General features: G+C 46.0%; 1 pseudogene; it reads right to left on the bottom strand.

Annotated features, from left to right (window-relative positions):
- Positions 1 to 378: 378 nt before the first annotated feature.
- LOC124089871 (melanocortin-2 receptor accessory protein 2-like) lies at positions 379 to 11,766 on the bottom strand (annotated as a pseudogene).
- Positions 11,767 to 12,804: the final 1,038 nt, after the last annotated feature.

Raw genomic sequence — 12,804 nt, 5'->3', positions numbered from 1 at the left:
TACCACTGAGCTGCACCCCCAGAGTTTTTAATTTATTTTTGTTTTGAGACAAAGTCTCCCTAAGTTGCCCACCCTGGCAACAAACTCCCCATCCTCTTGCCTCAGTCTCCCAAGTGGCTGGGGTTATAGATGTGCACCACACCCAGCCCAATTTTTCTTCTTTTTGTTTGTTTTGTACTGGGAATTGAATCCAGGTGCACTTTACCAACAGAGTTACTTACCCAGTCCTTTATTTCTAGGGCTGGGGATGTGGCTGAGTTGTAGAGCACTTGCCTTGCATGCATGAGGCCCTGGGTTGGATCTCCAGCACCACAAAAAGAAAAATAAAAAATTCTGTTTTCTTTCTTTTTTTTAAAAAGGAAGATATAGAGCATATATTCAGTCGGGGTCTTTTTGGGAGGTCTGTGAAACTGGCTTATTTTCTAGAAAAACAGGTGGTTTAGAAATCAGAAGATCAAGCTGGACTTGGGGGCATGAACTTGTAATTCCCCAGTAACTTGGGAGGCTGAGGCAGGAGGATCTCAAATTTGAGGCTAGCCTCAGTGACTTACTGAGGACCTGTCTTAAAATTTAAAAGAAAAGAAAGGGCTGTGGGTGTGGCTCAGTGGTTAAGCATCCTGAGGTTCAATCCCTGTATTAAAAAACAAAACCCAGCAAAACAAAACAAAACAAAACTAACAACCCCCCTCCCCATTAGAAGGTCATCCTCTCCAAAGAAGTAGTTCTCATTCACAAAGCTGGGGATGTCAAACTGCATGAGCCTCTTCAGCTCCTCCTGTGGCCGCCCACTGCTCCTGATGGCTTCATCATTGCTGTTGATGGCAGTGGTGTGGTGACAAGATGCAGGCCTCTCCAAGTGTTCCATTGATGCAGCAGAGACAGACCTGCACTCCTTGAACCCCTGGTGAGAAAACACCTTGTCTGGCTCTGGAGTTTCCAACGTCTGACACAAAGTTGTTCCTTCCAAATCTTTTCTCTAAAGACTCTGTGTTGGGTTTCAGAGGTTAGGGCAGGGTCCACTGACTCCATGGTTCTGAGCCCCAGGTGAGGCAGGACATCATGGTGGATGAGTGTGTTGGGGGGAAGTGACTCGGGACATGGCAACCAGAAGCAGAGTTTTATTTTATTTTATTTTTTGGATACTGGGGATTGAACTCAGAGGCACTAAACCACTGAGCCACATCCCCAACCCTGTTTTGTATTTTATTTAGAGACAGGGTATCACTGAGTTGCTTAGTGCCTCTTGTTGCTGAAGCTGGCTTTGAACTTGTGATCCTCCTACCTCAGCCTCCTGAGCCATCAGCCATCAGGATTATAGGTATGCACCTCTGTGCCCAACTGAGATATATATATATATATATTTGTTGATGGACCTTTATTTTATTTATTTATATGTGTGGTGATGAGAATTGAACACAGTGCCTCATATGTGTGAGGCAAATGCTCTATCACTGAGCCACAACCTCAGCTCCAGAGTTTTATTTTTTGAGACAGCATCTTACTAAATGGCCCAGGGTCTAATGAATTTGCTGAGGCTGGCCTTGAACTTGCAATCCTCCTGCCTTAGCCTTCTGAGTTGCTGGGAATTACAAGGCATATACTCTGAGCCCAGCTTTACAGCCACATTTTCCCCTCACATGTAAAGAATTGGCACATTACAGATGTACATAATGATGGATTTTGTGGTTACATGGTCATGCAGGCTCACAATAGAACAATATAAATTGGCCAATTTTACTTCCAATGCTCCCTCTCCCCACCCTCCTCTCACACTCTGTTCCTTTCCTCTACTGGTCTCCCTCTGATTTTTATGAGATCCCCACCCCTCCCACCTTTCTTTTTCTTTTCGTCTCTAGCTTCCACATATGAAAAGAAAGTATGATCCTTTACCTTCTGTATCTGGCTTATTTACTTAAGGCAATGGTCTCAGTTCCATCCATTCCCCTACAAATGACATAATTTCAACTTTTTTTGCTGAATAAAATTTCTTTTGTAATAAACCCATCTTCTTTATCCATTTTTCTGTGGTTGGACACCTGGGCTGTATTTTGTGTCTGGCTTCCTTTACTCAGAAGGCTCATGGGATTCATGCTCTGTGTAGTATTTCATTGAATGAATTCATCAAAATTATCTTATTCTATATATATATATATATATATATATATATATATATATGTGCATTTGGGAAATCTCTGGTGTGGGTTTATAAATCTGTAGTGCGCCTTTAAGTGTGCCTTTCTGTGTAGAATTAAGTGTGCCTTTCTGTGTGTGTCTTGGTGGAGAATTCTACACCCTGGACTAGAATTTTTGGGTCATAAGATGTGTGTGCCTTTTTCCCAAAGGTGTTCCAATGTGCATTTCCATAAACCATGGTTCTCAATCCTAGTTGAATTGATATTTTCCTTTTAGCTTAACCTACAGTAATAAAAAGAAATATAATACTACTTCTGTGACTTTTCCCTGAGAATCTACCACCTACCCCTGGAAGGAGCCAGGACCAAGCCCTAGTTCGCTGACCCCTGGGACTGGGAAGGTGGGGTGTTGTTGCCTCCTTGTGACCATAGGACGTCTCCCTGAGAGGCATGTGGCTCTGAAGGTCCCTTCTGCCTGAGCCACTGAGAGTGCCTCCTCTTTGATCTGACTCTGCTAATCTTGTGACCTGGAAGTAACAATAAAGCCTTCACTATTAAGTTCTTTTCTGTTGGGAGTGGTGAATGAATGATTGCTTTGAACTGGACAGAGGTGACAGCACTCCTGGGAATTTCTCAGTGGGAAGGAGCTGATCGAAAACTGCCCTGTTGATGGTGACCCCTGTTAAAAGGGAGAACTCTGTGCTTGCCTTAGAATTCTTAAGCTCATAGCTTTGAGTTCAAGTGCCAGTCCTGGGGATACAGGCTCCTGAGCATAGCAAGGTAAGTACAATGTTAGTTTTCAAGCCTCCACTCTGGGCCTCCACTCTGGGCCTCTCTTCCTGGCAAGGTTGGAAAAGTGGGGGAGGGAGGGGGAGAGGAAGTCAAAGTGAGAAAAACGTAGACATGCCCCGTGGTGTGGTCTCTGTATCGGCTTGTCGAATCTAATTGACTTGTCTTTCTGCCCCTCTCTGAGGTGAGTCCAGTGACCATGGCCATCTTTATTTAATTTTTTATTGGTACAGTGTGGTTGTACATAACACGGGTTCATTTTGATAGAATCACCTCTAGATGTAGTTTTGATGTGCCTGTCCTGATTGCCAGAGAGGTGGAATCTTTTTTTTCCTGTTTGTTGGCTGTTGGTATTTCTTTTATATAAATATATATATATATATTGCTGTCAATGATCCTTTATTTTATTTATCTACATGTGGTGCTGAGAATCGAACCCAGTGCCTCACCCATGCTAGGCAAGTGCTCTGCCACTGAGCTATAGCCCCAGCCCTTCATATTTCTTATTTTGAGAAATATCTGTTTAGTTCTTTTGCTCTCTTATTGATTGGGTTTTTTTTTTGTGTGTATGTGTTAAGTTTTTTGAGTTTTTTACATGTTATGGATATTAATCCCCTGTTGGAGAAGTATCTGACAAAGATCTTCTCCCATTCCGTAGATTCTCTCTTCACACTCTAAATCATTTCCTTTGCTGTGCACAGAGTTTTTAATTTGATGCCTTCCCACTTATTGATTCTTGGTTTTATTTCTTGAGCTTTAGGGGTCTTGTTCAAACACTCAATGTCTGCACCAATATGATGGAGTGTTGAGCTATGTGTTTTCTTCTAGCAGTTGCCGAGTTTCTGGTCTAATTCTTAAGTCTTAGATTCGACTTTTGTGCCAGGCGAGAGGTAGGGATCTGGTTTTGTTCTTCTACATATTTGCACCAATCTTTATAACCACTATAACCAGAAATTAATTGGTCATGAATGCTTTCCTATAATATGTCCATTTTGTAGATGAGACAGTAGACTCCGAGAGGTGAAGTAAAGGGGGAGGCATAATTAGGGAGAGATAAGACCTCTGTTTTCTGAGAACCCATCCCGTGATGTTTAGTACCGGGAGCTGGATCACTATTGCACTGGCAACGGGGACCCCATCTCTGGTGGCAGGTGAGAACAGACACCCCCTCCCAGGTGTTGTTCAGTTAAAATTCTCTGCTCAGTCAGTGTGAGATGCTGTGTGTGAAGTACGTGGCATGGCATCCAGTGCAAACTGAGCACCCACTGAAACCCTCTGTATTTATATTTATAGGCGTCATTTGTTTTAGTGCATTTTGCTTTATTGAGGTCAGATTTTCTACTTTTTACAAATTGGGGGTTTGTGGGGGCCTGGGTTGAGCAAGGCTGTGAGTGCTGGGTTCCCAACAGCCCAGGTGAATGTTAACATTTCTTTTCATCAATAAGACACATTGTAATTAAGGTTTGTACATTTTAGACTCAATTCTATTGCACACTTAGTAGATCACAGTATAGTAGTCTACTTAACTTTTTTTTTTTTTTTTTGGTACTGGAGACTGAACTCAGGGGCACTGGACCACTGAGCCACGTCCCCAGCCCTATTTTGTATTTTATTTAGAGATAGGGTCTCACTGAGTTTCTTAGCGCCTCTTGTTGCTGAGGCTGGCTTTGAACTCGTGATCCTCCTGCCTCAGCCTCCTGAGCTGCGGGGATGACAGGCGTGTGCCACTGTGTGCCACCTCACCTGGGGACTTAATGTTTTCATGTACTGGGAGCCAGTAAGTTCTCCGACACCCTTTACTGCTGTGCTCGCTCTGTGGCAGGGTTTGGCATCCACCTGCAGAACCGCCATCCCTGTGCGCTGACTTGCTTTTCCTTTGATCGCTGACCTCGTTTAATCATCTGCCCGAGGTCAGGATGGGTCATCCAAGCCAGGCTCCTGCCAGCTAGGGCCGGGGTCCAGACCCAACCTGCCCCGTGTGCTGCGAGGGAACGTTTTCCCCTGTCCCAGGCCTCCTGCTGAGGTGCACCACATATTGGCACAATAGCTTTGTCTTCATTTCCTAGATACAGAAATGGAGACTGAGGGAACAAAATCGTGTGTCTGGGTTCAGATGTCTTCATGACCCCAGGGACCATTCCCGGGCAGAGGGTGGACCCATAGTGTGCAGCCACTAGGCTCCTTCTGCTCCTGGTGCCACTGTGCATGACAGTCATTTTAAGCTAAAGTCAAGGGGTTTTCTTTTTTAATTTTTTTTTTTTACTTTTATTTTTGGTGCTGGGATTGAACACAGAGGTGCTCCCAGAGCCTTATCTACAACTACTTTTTTTTTTAAATTTTGAGCCAAGGTCTCACTGAGTTGCTGAGGCTGGCCTTGAACTTGGGGTCCTCCTGCCTCGGCCTCCTGAGCTGCTGGGATTATAGGCGTGGGCCACTGCACCCGGCAAGGGTGCTCATACTTCACACGACAAAAACCCTTCCTCATCCCCTGCCGATGCTTTACATGTCTTGATGGCATCAATTATCTCGTCAAACATCACCCTTTCACCACTGAGTGAACCTCCTCCTCCTCCAACTGACCAAATGAGGGTGAGGGCGTAACACCGCCACCCTCTTTATCACGGCCACGATGTGACTGATGGTGTTCCAAGAAAGAGAAGAGAAGGGGCATCTGCGGATGTGGAGAGCCACCCAGAGAGCTGCCCAGTACGCCCAGATGTGGCCCTACCAAAGGACAAAAGCCTCGGGAAGGCTCCTCCGAGCTCATGGCACACCGTGCGCGACACCACAATGATCCCTCAGCGTTTCGTGCAAGCCCAGCCAAAACAAGGTCCCCCACAAATTCCCCAACTCTCCTGGCCCACGTGAATGACCTGATGACTGACAGGGAGAGCCAGGGGTTGATCCCAGGGCTTTCAGGTCCCCATTCCACACATGCGCTCTGAAGTATTGAAAACGCGGTGCACACCGGAGTCCACACCTTTCTCAGCCCTTCTTCCTCTGGACTCACCCTCACCAGCCTCTCGGCCTCACCAGCGTCCAGGCCACACATGCAGACAGCCAGCAGCACCCAGCCCAAACCATGCCTCGTGGCCTCCAAAGGCCTGCAGAGGACATGCACCTGGGCGAGCCTCACCTCCGAGTTTATATTCTGCCTTTCTGCGCCTCCTCCTCTGGTCACTCTCACCCCTACCCTACCACATTTTCTTCCTTGTCCTGAATCTCAGGGTGCTTAAAAATCAGGAACCACCCGTGTTAGGCTATTCTAGAGCTGCATCCTGAAAGCTGATCCCTGGAGCAGCACTGTCACCCTGGGTGGGGAGGGATGTTAACAATGCAGAGCCTCAGCCCCTCCTTGCACCTGCTGAACCTGGGTGGAGCAGCCTGGGTTCAGCAAGCCCTCCAGGGGGTCTGTTGTTGGCTTAAGTTGGAAACCACTGTTTTAGAGGGTGCTACCACGTCCACGTTCTTTCTTATCATTTTCTCCCTCGATGATTTCTACTTTTTAAAAATGAGAGCCTACACCTGTAATCCCAGCGGCTCAGGAGGCTGAGGCAGGAGGATCACGAGTTCAAAGCCAGTCTCAGCAACTCAGTGAGACCCTGTCTCTAAAGAAAATACAAAATAGGGCTGGGGATGTGCCTCAGTGGTCGAGTGCCCCTGAGTTCAGTCCCCGGTACCCCACCCTCCAAATGTTGTGTTGGGTGTTATAATTGTACACAGCAGGGGGTCCATCCTAACATGTTTGGACCTTCATACATGGGATCCAGCACGCCCCTTCCCTTCCCTTCCCTTCCCCTCCTCTCTGGGTCCCTCCTGAATCCCTCTCCTTTGCTCTACTCCTTTCCCTTCCATTCCCAAGATATTCCTTTTTTTAAATTCCTGTTTTGTTCTCCTTAGGTTTTGCATATAAAGGAAAACCCCACCCTTGACTCCTGGCCTGTCTGTTTCTCTGGGTGCTGTCCTTCTATTCCTTCTGTTCACCAGCACTTGCCATTCTTTCTCTCTTCTTAGGGCTGAGTAAAACTCCACTGTTCTGGTGTAGATAGGAGGTGACCCCCAGAGGCCAGTGTGTGAGCAGTGCGAGAGTGTCCAGCCTTTGCGTGACCGGACATCATCCTCTGATGGGATTTCCTTTTTCCTCTTCCTTGCCCTCTGCCATGATGTCTGCCTCCCCTCTGGCCCAGAGGAACAGAATCAGCCATCTATGGACCGAGACTTCTAAAACTGTGAACCTCAAATAAACTCCCCCCTATATTTTTGTCAGGATCGCATTTTCTTTCCCACTCATCTGCTGACAGACTCCCGGGCTGTTCCCAACTCGGCTCTTGGGCGTGGAACACTGTAGCGCGTTGGACAAACGCCAAGGAGTGGGCTCCCTGGGTCGGTTCCGTTCCTAGTGCTTAGATGAATCTCCTTAGCACCAGGTACTCTGCAGGGTGCCAGCCCTTATTTCTCAACATTGGGATCCTGGATGTAGTCAATGTTCAGCCTTAACTCCTGACAGACCCCTAGATAAGACTACTTGCTCACACCCTCACAACACACCTACGAGACAAGCATGACCCCTCAGACCCCAAGCCTTCAGTGTGGACACCTAAGACACGAGAATGACCTTGTAAGGGAAAAGCCATCGCTATTTAACAGCAGAAAACAAATTTGACAGCATTGTAAGATTTCTAGTTTTCCTGTAGCCTTCTAGACATTTGTAATATTACAAAGATTTTTTCAAAATCCGAGTGTGCCAGGAGGTGAATAGGGAACCTGGTACCTTTGAAAAACCAGGTGGTTAAAGAAGCAAAGATCTGTGAAAGCAAAACGAAAGAGAATACACAAAGAAAAAGAAATGGAGGTGACCTTGGCAGCCAGGGTCATTTTCAAGGGGAAGCTCGGCAGCCACAACGAGGGTCTGGGTCTATAGGGTTTTAGCAGAGTCAGGTCTTTGGGAGGAGGTAGCTACTCTTGGTGGGCTTTGGGTGGGCAGGGGGATGTGGGCTGAGTCATAGCAGGAGATTTTTTAGCTGCAGCAGGAGGGAGTCCTTGAGCAACCAGAGGAAGGATGATAGATAAGGGACATTATGATGGTTCAGAGTCCCCAGTTTCCTTTTTCCCTAGAGGGGCTATAAGTTTCCACCTCTTTAATTTGATAACTCGAGCCATAGGATTTATGCCATAAACCCCCATGAGGTACAGGTGCAGGGACAGGAGATCAAGCAGGGAACCAGGTGAGATCCCGAAGTTTCAGACATTATTCCCAGGGGAACAGCCCCTCAGGAAAACCTTTCATCTTCTTCTCGTACAACTTATCAAAGGCTTTGGCTTGGGCCACTGTGAAGTGATTCTTCCAGTCCCCACAGGAGCCTGGCAAACATGAAGCTGAGACTCAGATGAGAGCTACCCACAGGTCTGACCCCAGGACATCTCCCTGATGTGTCTTGCCATCACCTGGGAAGGACTCTGGGGCTAACAGCAGAACGTCCAGGGCTCACCAGGGAGCCGCCTGACCATCACACCCTTTCATACTTTACCCACCTGGAAATGATTTCCTGCCAGCCCTCTTGTCTCTCCTGGCCCAGCCCATACACTATGCACCCTTAATGATGGCAGCCACATCTTCTGATACATCTGGAACCTATCTGCTTCTCACTACTGCCATTTCCACCACCTTTGGCCAAGCCAACGGCATTTCCGACCTGGATGACCGCAGTAGATTGTGAGAGGTCCCTGGGCTCTGACTGCTCGCCTTTACAAGTTCTCCCCAGCATGGCAGCCACTGTGATCTCTCTCCAGATCCAGGGATCCAGCCCCTTCCTGCTCCGTCTCTCCCAACCTGGGTGTGACTCTAGGTGAGGGATCCCTTGTTGTTCCCTTCACTGTCCCTTGTGACTCTCCACTTGCCTTTCACCTGGTTCTCTGGATCAGCCTCATGTCTCCTCCCACCTCCCTTGGGCTCTCTGATAGACCCAACCTGATTTTCTCTCAAAATTGAGAGCCATCTCGCCACAAAGCCATGAAAAGCTAATTATGGCTTTACTATAAATTACTGCAAATTCTGAACCTGCTTGGAATGCCTGCCCATACCTGGAACTCACCCATGCCTGGCTCTCTGACCAGATAGCAGCCCTCTCTGAAACTTTAGTGACACCTCATAAATATTGGCCTTCCCTGGCCAGACAACGACCCTCTCTGAGGCTCTAATGATCCTCATAAATTCTGATGTTGGGGCCAGCACAAAAATGTAAACTACCATTCGTGTGATGCTGTCCGAGTTCTGTTATCTCTAACCCCCCCTTTGTGTAACTTTCTGGGCTATAAAGCTGGGCTGCAGGAAAGCTGCAGCTGCTGTCTTGTTCCCTCGGTTTTGGGTGGGAGATGCAGCCCAGCCGGTCAAAATAATAAGCTTGCTTTAATTTGATTTTAACTGGAGTCAGTGGTCTTTTCTTGCGTCATGGTCTAACATTTTGGAGTTCCCCAGCGAGATGACCCTGCTCGACCAGATCACAAGACCAGACTGCTGGAAATTCTACAGCCGGCCTTCACTCCAGGGCTCCGGGCTGGAGAGCCACTCTAGGGGGTGCGCACCTTGAGATGTTTCAAGGCCTTGGAGTGAGCCTCAGTCCCTGGAGCACTGCAGTGAACTGCCGCACTAAAACTATTAGCAAGCACCTGGTGGAGGAGGCCTCCATAGGTAAGTGGCGCCTTTATAACATCTGGTATCCGGTTAAGGGAGACCTCTTCTGAGGACAGAGAGGTGGCCTGGCGAGGCTCACATATACTCCTGTCCGGGACAGTAACGAGAAATCCTTCTGTCCTCTGTTCTGTTCTGTAGGGAATTCCTCTGGAAGGGTAGAGAGGTGCCGACGGGCATGCACGCGCTCCTACCCGGCAGCTTTAGCCAGACGTTGCATTGCTCCTCTTTTTTTCTGTTTTGGCGCCGGTTTTCTTCTGTGTTCTATGTTTTTTGTTTGTTTGTTTGTATTTGTGCCTTTTGTTGTGTGACTTCTGTGGTAAAAACTTAAGGATATTGGACATGAAAATGGGTAATAAAGCAAGTCAGCCTGACACGCCTTTGGACTGTGATGAACTTTACCCCCCTTTGTTAAGCAGGATGAGAGAAGCCCCTAGCTGGCTGCTGGAGCACACCCACTGCAGAGGGCAATGCCTGCTGGGGATCTAAGAACTGAGTATCTCCCAGATTAACAAGTGAAACTCCTTTAAAACCCCTTGTCCCTCTAGATCAAGAGAGTCACAACCTTTGGGCAGAGTCCCCTGTGTTTCTCCTTTGTTAGCAAAGCAATAAACCTCTCTTTTTCTTTTTCTCAAAACCCTGACCTCATTGTTAAATTGGCATTAATTTTTTTTCAAGTTCAGGAACCGAACTTTCAGTTACAAATTTTGATACCACCCCCCCACCCCCGGAACTTTTTGAGAGCTGACTACTGAAATGTTAGGAGATGGAGTGTGCCTGGGGTGGAACTGAACCAGAGGAATTAATCCTGTAAGTAAAAGTAGGGACTGAGGGACTCTCAGCAGCTGCAGATGCCCTGTTGCTTTGGGGAATTCTCTCCTTCCTTCCCTGCACTGTAAAGATTATGCCACCTCTGTGTTCTTAAAAAAAGAGAAAAAGAAAAAGGGGACACTAAATGCAGTAAAGTCACCATGGAGACCCTTGATTTTACATTTCAGGTTGCCCCTCTGTGAAAACACCTGGTCCCCTTGTGGGGACATCTATGGTGCCACTGGTGTAGGAGATTTTTCTCTTATCTGCCCTGTTTTAAACATTTCTGTCAGCCATAGTCTGGACCTCCTTTCTGTCTGTCCTGTGTCTTTGTTTCTGGCCCCTTAAGACATGTGCAATAGTGTGTTGATATTATAAATTGTTTCTTGGGAATGATCTTGGCTGAATGTGTGTCTAAAAGATGATATTTTATTGTAACAATCTGGTATCTGAATGGGTTTTTGAAGCATTGCACAATCTTGCAGTTAAAAGTTGGGTTTAGGGAATTGTTTAATTTATGATTTCAGATGATTATGCCAGAGAACTTAAATACTTAGGATGGAAAACTAAAGAACTCTACTTCCAAGTTGGCAAGTAACTTCCCAATCATTCAGTTTTTTTCCACCAATTTTGAATTGGGTAGCCTGGGAAAATGTCACTGTGGGTACCAGTGCATTAATTTGGACAAGGATAGTAAATCATAGTATGGTATCTGTTGACAAAACAAGTTGTAAAGATATAAAATTTTGTGAATTGTATCTTAAACTTGTATCATAATTTTCAACATCCGAACCTGAAAATTATGACTATGGTTAAAATGCCTTAGGCCTGAGGTGTCTGCTTAGAATAGCAGTTTTTCCCTGCTCCTTCCAGACCTCAGCCAGGACTTATGTTGAAATGCAAATGAAAGAAGTCTGCAAACTCAGTAGGAGACTGATCTGAGGCCTAAAAAAAAAAAAAAGTAAATTGTATGGCATTTACTAATTACTAGCCAGTCATGTTTTCTAGGACTCTTGTTTTTTTTCTTAGATTCTGAATTTTTTTTCAGCTCATGATTTTGATCCTACAGACCTGGGTTCATGTTTTTTGATCACTTCTATCTTTGACCAACTGTGGAGTTTTTGAAAGATTGCAATGGAGATTTCACCTGTGAAAAGCTACAAGGCCTTTTCTATTGTTATGTTTAATTTGATTTTAATTGGAGTCAGTGATCTTTTCTTGAGTCCTGTTCTAACACTCTCCCAGCAGAGACTCACATCTGGTCATCTCATCTGTCGCCTCATTCAAGTCCAACGCAACCTTCCAAGTGAGGTTTCTCATCACCAGTTTAGAGACGCTCGTCTCCATACTTATTTACTCATAGCAGTGATCAAGATGGACCTGCTCTTCGTGCGGCTCGTGTGTGCATATGGTATGGATTTCTAACATATCAGGAAATCAACATTCTTTAAAAATTGCCTAAGTCTTCATGTTTCAAAGAGTGACAGACATATTGTATATACTCAATAAATAATTACTGAAGGGATTTATGGAAAAACAAGGAGTGTACTAACAACATGGCCATTTTACAGGTGAGAAAAGAAAGTCCTGGGTGGGCTGCCCAGCGAGAAAGCGATGGACGCAGAAACTACGTCCCCCATGTTGATGGGGAAGTCATGAGCACAGCATTATTTTATGTATCCCATAAATTAATTTTGAAATGGTAGGGCAACATGTTAGTTAAATTAGTATGACCTTTAGACTGCATACTAGTCTATTAATTGATATAGATTATATAAATACAAATAGCATAACTCAACTCGAATGAATATAAGTAATAGAGCAGATTGTCTGGTATGTACCTGGTATCCTGTAGATGTTACTCTCATGTTCATCATTATCTTCCTGGTTAGAATAGTTGTTTTTTTTTAGTGGTCAATGGACTTTATTTTATTTATTCATATGCGGTGCTGAGAATGGAACCCAGTGCCTCCCACGTGCTAGGCAAGTGCTCTACCACGAGCCCCAGCTCCAGCCTTAGGTGAGTTTTTGTGGATTTTCTCTGCTCATGTGTTGCCCAGAACATGACTGGCTACTGATGATCCAGAAAGAGGTCCTCCTTCCTAGAATTTTGGTAAATTTAATGTATGGCTTCCCACCCTGAAGCATCAGACCCCGAGGACTTCACAAGCAAGGTGATTGCTGGGCGTGACTCCACCCTGGCTTGTACCTGTGAAAGCTTTTCCACGATAGACCTTGTGAGGAACAGGGTGAAGGAAAGTTCCAAACCACACGTGCTGCACACAGCCGGCGCTTATCTCAGTGCTGCAAACAGAACCTTCCAGGAAAGCTCTGACTCCAGGAGGGAAGTTGGACATCAGCAGGGGAAGCACCTGCGTGTTGTGG

The sequence above is a fragment of the Marmota monax genome, unplaced genomic scaffold, assembly GCF_021218885.2.
Source record: "Marmota monax isolate L192 unplaced genomic scaffold, Marmota_monax_Labrador192_F-V1.1 WCK01_AAM20220418_F8-fsc00228, whole genome shotgun sequence".
NCBI lineage: Eukaryota > Metazoa > Chordata > Mammalia > Rodentia > Sciuridae > Marmota > Marmota monax.
This window is presented reverse-complemented; position numbering and strand designations above follow the sequence as displayed.